This window comes from Mytilus californianus, unplaced genomic scaffold, assembly GCF_021869535.1.
Source record: "Mytilus californianus isolate M0D057914Y unplaced genomic scaffold, xbMytCali1.0.p SCAF_2, whole genome shotgun sequence".
Taxonomy (NCBI): Eukaryota; Metazoa; Mollusca; class Bivalvia; order Mytilida; family Mytilidae; genus Mytilus; species Mytilus californianus.
Window position 1 is genome coordinate 4,238,453 of NW_026262668.1, and position 7,645 is coordinate 4,246,097.

A 7,645-nucleotide genomic window follows, 5' to 3' on the forward strand; every position below is an offset into this window, starting at 1 on the left:
TCTATCATGTCTATCAGAAAAATACTAAAAATGAAAAAAATATATTTTCAAAGGTTTGCTTCAGCAAAAATTATCTTTTCATCATTAAAAACTTCTGCCAAAATTTTATAAAACTCTGTTAAGGTTTGACAAAGTCATTGATGTGTACCAAACTTTAACCCCAGAATGATGAATCTACTTGTTACATGTAGGATGCTGTTACATAGTCTCCCAAACAAAGTCCCCATAAATATAAACCCCTAAAGACTCTTCCTATTGAATAAATTGAAAAAAAGTTCAAGGTCAAAGGTCAAGGCATAATTGATCATTTACCTTTCAAAAGGCCATATGTTCCCGTGGTCATTACTTAAGACCCATTTGTCTATAACTAACTGTTCTCAAGTTATAATCATTTGAAATGATAAAAAATCTTAAAATCACATAGGGTTCTATAGTAAACCCTTTCCTTCTTTTGACCCCTCAAAGTACCCCTTAATAGACCCCAATGCACAAACAAAACCCTGATTGCACCACTAGACATGTTAGTCTATTTAGTAAAATACTGAGTAAAAATTTGACAAAATTTGGAGAGAGGCAATACATAATTTTATCCCCAACTTTAGAAAGGGACAATAGCCGGCTGCAACGCGAGTGCTGTCTCATTTTACCTAACATTTCCTGTATTATAGTGTGCATACCAACTTAATCCTAACAGACAAGACAAAGATGATGTAAATACTGCATGCATGAATAAAGTACTTCAAACATTGGATTTAGTAAATAGCGATGTTGTACAATTTGAGTTGACTTGTTTTGTCTAAAACACTGCATTCTATGCACTAATCAAAAAAGATTAATCATTCTGTTATTAGTGGAAAATTTCACGAAAATGAATATCTTGATAAAATGCACACTCTTAATATATTATACCCTGTACTATATAAAAGTTCAAGTTATAGGACGAGTTAGTAGAACAAACCTAGCTTGCACCCTGTATGCAAAATTTCACCAAAGGCCACCAATGGGTCTTCAACGCAGCGAGAAAATCCCGCATCCGGAGGTAGGCCTCAGCTGGCCCCTTAATAAAAATGTGTACTAGTTCAGTGAAAATGGACGTCAAACTAAACTCCAAACCATATAAATGAACTAAAATTATAAAACATACAAGACTAACAAAGGCCAGAGGCTCTTGACTTGGGACAGGCGCAAAAATGCGGCGGGGTTAAACATGTTTTGTGTGATCTCAACCCTCCCACTATACCTCTAGCCAATGTAGAAAAAAAGAAACACACAGCAATAAGCACAGTAAAACCCAGTTTAAAAGAAGTCCGAGTCCGATGTCAGAATAGGTAACAAAAGCAATTAAGCAAAATGACAATGATACATAAATTAACAAAGGACTACTAGCAGTTACTGACATGCCAGCTCCAGACCTCAATTAAACTGATTGAAAGATTATGTCTTCATCATATGAAAATCAAGCACAATCCCTCCCGTTTGGGGTTTAGTATCATACCATCATAAAATATATGAGAAGAACATAACCCGTATCATGCCAACAACTGGTTTTAGAATAAATGTGTTTATTTCCGATGCAAAGTCTCTATGAGTGAATCAATATTAATACCAAAATATGCAATCCTTAATGACCTGACAACAGTATCGTAACTATATCCCTTCTGAATAAGTCTGTTTAAAGGTTTGGTAAGCTTTTGAGGTGAATACCGACATTTTTGTGCTTTGTAAAGAATATTACCATAAAAGATTGGACGTGAACTACCTGAACGTACAAGATGTCTGCATGTTGATTTATATTTACGAATGATGTCCTTGTACCTATGATAAAATTTAGTAAATGTTTTGACTAGTTAGTGATATCGAAAACCCTGGTGTAATAATTTTTCAGTAATAGAGATTTCTTTCGTTAAAATCTAATACTATGTTACATACACGAGTGAATCGAACAAGTTGAGATATAAAAACACCATAACATGGTGACAAGGGAACGTCACCATCTAAAAATGGATAATTAACGATAGGAAATGAAAAATCATCTCTTTTATCATAAATTTCGGTATTAAGCTTCCCGTTAAAGATATAGATATCAAGGAATGGTCAGTGTTCATTGTTAGTATAAGCTTTATTCAAAGTCAGTTCGGCAGGATAAATCTCTTTAGTGTACATACTGAAGTCGTCATAATTGAGAGCCAATATATCATCCAAATATCTAAAAGTGTTATTAAATTTTTGAATTAGATGTTGCTTCGATGAGTCTTTGCTGATTTTAGTCATAAATGTAACTCATAACAATACAGAAATAGGTCCGCAATAAGTGGTGCACAGTTAGTCCCCATGGGAATTCCGATAACTTGACGATATACGGAATCTCCATGGCGATCAAAAATATTATTTAGTAAAAATTCAAGGGCAGTTATAGTATCAAAGCAGGTCCAATTGACATAGTTCTTTTGTTTGTTGTTACTAAAAAATGACCTAAAAGAGTTTGAACATATATTTTCGTATTCTGACTTTTTAAATATTTAGATATATAATATTAGTTACATGGTGTGTTAGTGACCTTATACGATATATATGGGGTCAGTAAATTCCATATGGAGAGAGAGCAATACTCGAATCCCCATATAAAATTTTCGCTCTCACCCCATATGGAATTTACTGACCCCTTGTATATCGTATTAGGTCACTAGCACATCGTGTAACGAATTTATCTTACCGACTATCTTCACATATGGTATTTAGACTAGCGGCCTATCAAAGTGATTAAGTCTTCAATACGTCTATACAAAAAAACAGATGCCAACAATAACAACATGTTAGCTTTAAATTTGTTTTACGAATATATTTCAATCGTTCATTATCAATTTCTTCGTCTGTTGAAACCTTTCAGATTTCTTTTTTGTTTTGAAAGGGAAGCAACTCCTTACTAACCCCATACCATATTTTTGAGGACACCCTATATCAAATATATAGCCACGTGTAGTCCTTTAACCAATCATATCCCTAAAAATCTATAGCAGGTAAGATAGATATATATATATACCATGCATGCCAAATGTTCCCGAAAGCAATCTGTCATTTGTGGAAAATGCAAAGAAAATAAAATCCTGACAATATACACCCTTTTAAAATATATAATAACACCCTACATAATGTGAGCGTTCTAGCTTGAAACATGTAGAAGAAGTAAGCCACACAAACCATGTACCCTGCATGCCTTAGACGTTCAGCAATCTGTTGTTTGTAGAAAATAAATAAAAAACAAGACAAAATCTAGACAATATGCACACTGTTTGTATATGTTCTAACACCTTACATAATATAAAAGTTCTTGCTTGAAAATTGTAGTCCTGAGGAATCGGCCAAACAAATCAAATACCCAATGTGGGATCGACAAATGGACTTTGTAACACGATGTTTTGTCGCAAAGAGTGGTGGCCGGGGCATGATAAATATATATTTTTTATAATGATGTTTTATTTTTTAAGGCTATCCTTTAGAATAAGCAGTTCAAGTTTAAATAGTAATTTGAATATCTCAAAATGTAGCAATGTAAACGATGCAATGCATGGATTCCCCCTCCCCCGAAATATGTACTAGGAGACTTAAATGTGTTTTTTTTATTGGTATAAATATTGATTTTGCTATCAGAAAATTAAAACCAAACTAAATAGTATTGTTATATACATATGATATGCACATTCACGGTTCTACAATCTGTCGATACCCGTATCTTGGCATTGCACAAAGTAATGTTTTCTCTGACTGATAATGAAGTCTTTACACTAAATCCATTTGATCCGTTTAAACACTTTAGTATATATACCACCTGCTGTTACTTCTTACCTGGACACAAATCTTATTACGTAATAATTTAATTTGGGATGTGACACGTCTTCTGATTAGCTGAGAGTTTTTTGTCTATCAGCTCATAGACATAATTTTGTCATGTGACCGTGACGTCATCAACGTTTTTCATGATTTACTACTTTAAAATGGAATTTAGAATTATATTATAAGGACTGCATGACTGTAATATTTTTTTTCTGTCTTTTCGAAATAACCGTAAAAACATGTGGTGCACACTTAAAAATAACCCGCATAGCGAGTTATTCAGTGTGCACCAATTTTTGATATCAAAAACTTAACATGCCGGATAGTGAAGTCAATAATAAAGTAGATATATATATAGATAAAAATAAATGAATTGATGAAATTGGCGCAATTGTGCGATTGTTTTATTGGCGCAAATAGTTTTCAAAATATAGTGGCGCATAAAGTAGTATTGGCGCAAATAAGTTGTGGCACAAATGATTTCGTTTTTGGCACAAATAGATATCGGCCATCAGACAATAACCAAAAAACTAAAAAAAAAAAAAATTCTAAACATAATGATAAGGTAGTCCAAAATAAAATGGAATGTCCTCTTTGCGGACAGAAATATGCAAAATTCATCAATTCATCAACAAAAAAAATACCAAATGCATCAACAATTCTAGTTTGTGCAAACGATTTTTGATGACTTCAATGGTTAGAAGAAATTTCTTCTCTGAAAGAAACAACAAAATTAGAAACTTGCGTAAAACTACTGAGAATATTCCACGACAGAAATGTCTTGTCTCAGACCTTAGAAGAAGTACATAGAGTGGTCAGTTTAATGGAAGAAATCTCTATTATTCAAGACAAAATAAGTCATTGGAGCAGTAAGTTCACTGGAAGAAATTTATTTTATCAGACTTATGACGAAGATATAATATTTATGGCAGTTATTAGTAGCTATCAAAGGTACCAGGATTATAATTTAATACGCCAGACGCGCGTTTCGTCTACATAAGACTCATCAGTGACGCTCAGATCAAAAATATTTATAAAGCCAAACAAGTACAAAGTTGAAGAGCATTGAGGACCCAAAATTCCAAAAAGTTGTGTCAAATAGGGCTACGGTAATCTATTCCTGGGATAAGAAAATCTTTAGTTTTTCAAAAAATTCAAAGCTTTGTAACAGGAAATTTATAAAAATGACCATATAATTGATATTCATGTCAACACCGAAGTGCTGACTACTAGGCTGGTGATACCCTCGGGGACGAAACGTCCACCAGCAGGGGCATCGACCCAGTGGTGTAAATAGTTATCAAAGGTACCAGGATTATAATTTAATACGCCAGACGCGCGTTTCGTCTACATAAGACTCATCAGTGACGCTCAGATCAAAATAGTTATAAAGTCAAACAAGTACAAAGATGAAGAGCATTGAGGACCCAAAATTCCAAAAAGTTGTGCCAAATAGGGCTAAGGTAATCTATTCCTGGGATAAGAAAATCCTTAGTTTTTCGAAAAATTCATAGCTTTGTAACAGGAAATTCATAAAAAGTTAGTTCGTTGGAAGAAATTTTCTTCTATCAAACGTAATGTGAATTACTTCGAGCTGATTGCTCGTTTAAGAAATTTTTTCTATCAGATTTAAACCTAAAATAAAATATTTAATCTGAGCCGTTAGTTCGTTGGAAGAAATTTCTTCTATAAAACCCTCATTTAGATCTAAAATGAAACACATGTGGCTGTTAGTGGGTTGGGAGAAATTTCTTTATCAAACCTGACTTAAAATGTATAATATATGTGGCATGTAGCATGTTTAGTAAGTCGGAAGAAATTTCTTCTATCAAACCTTCAGTGAAATATTTGAAGCAGTTAGTCCGTTGGAAGAAATTTCTTCTATCAGACCTACATGTAGATCTAAAATAAAAAAAACATGTAGCTGTTAGAAAGTTGGAAGAAATTTCTTTCAACAAACTATCAGACTTAGACCTAAAATACAAAATCTTAATTAGAATATTTGGAGCACTTACTTCGTTGGAAACATTTCTAGCTTTAAATAAAGTTAGATCATTGGTAGAAATTCTATTCACTATGAAGCAAATAACGTGACTGTGGGTAACATTATAATACCCAGGAACTGGTCAGATGACATCATGTACGCGTGGCAATTTATTTTCAAATCACATGAATTTACCTGACATTTTGGCATCAAACAGTATAAATAAAGAAGTGTAGCTGAACATAATTAGGTATGGATTTGTTTTCCTATTTTGGGGAAGGGTATTTTCGAGTCATACAACTTTAAATTTTAATAAAAAAAAATCCTGTTTGACAAGCAAATAATTATTTTTAAAAAGCATCACACCTTTGCACAGACAGAATAAGAATGATCGGTGCGTTCGAAGGATATGCCCACATTACATTTTCTAATTTTAAAAACAAAAGAATTGTTGAATATTTAATTGCATTACCTGTCCTCAGAGATACTCAAAATGTTAGAGCGTTGAAATACAATACTGTTATGAGGAAGTTAATGATACATGAAAGCATGCTGATTAATCGATTCAAGTAATGACAGCTGTAATAAAAATCAAATGAGCATGTCTTTCTATACGTTAAAAAATTGCAGTACATGTTCTTCAAATATGTCATTTAAGGCTAAAAATAAAACTTTGATAGAAGACATTCCTTTCCACTTGCTAACTGCTAAAAGTATTTCATTTTAGGTGTATGTTTGATAAAAAGAAATTTCTCCCATCGAACTAACAGCTACATGTATTTCATTTAACATGTTTAAGATCTAAATGTAGTTTTGATGGAAGAAATTTCTAACCATCGAAGTTATCAAAAACAGGTTACAAAAATTGGCAAACAGTTGATGTATTTGCACTTTTTTTGGTTAAATTAATGATTTTTTGCATATTTCAGTACGCAAATAGGACATTCCTGGGTTTTCCTCTTTTATTTTGGATTGCCTTGATCAATATTTAACATTCGTCAGCAATACGCAATGTTATTACAGTCAATATGACATGTTAATTGAGGAATTCAGTCCAATAGTTGTGAATAAAGTAAAAGAGTGTTATCAATCCTAAATGCTTGGTGGGTAAAAATACAGTAATCAGGAGTAACCTTTTTTCGCATTAAACCACTTTTCAAAAGAAAATTAGAAAATGGCTCCTGACAGTATTTATAAGAAACTGTTTTTTTTGTTGTTTTGTTTACGTAGCTGTCTTACTTGCACTGTGTCTCGCTTGAGATTGCTGCTGTCGCTGTAAAAGTGTAATGTTGACTTAAAAAGTGTGTACAAGTATTGAAACTTTTTCTTTAGATGCTATTTATTGGTCTTGAAGATTAGCTTCTGTCCAAGTTTCATAACAATCCATGAAGGTTTACAAAATTTATCATGTCAAAAAAAAAATAATCCCAGACAGTCTGTAAATGTTAACTACAAAAAACGAAGTCCATCTATCATGTCTATCAGAAAAATACAAAAATGAAGAGAATATATTTTCAAAGGGTTGCTTCAGCAGAAATTATCTTTTCATCATAAAAAACTTCTGCCAAAATTTCATAAAACTCTGTGAAGGTTTAACAAAGTCATTGATGTGTACCAAACTTTAACCCAAGAATGAACAAAGTCCCCATAAGTATAAACCCCCAAAGACTCTCCCTATTGAATAAATTGAAAAAAAGTTCAAGGTCAAAAATCAAGGCATAATTGATCATTGACCTTTCAAAAGGCCATATGTTCCCATGGTCATTACTTAAGACCCCATTTGTCTATAACTAACTGTTCTCAAGTTATAATCATTTGAAATGATAAAAA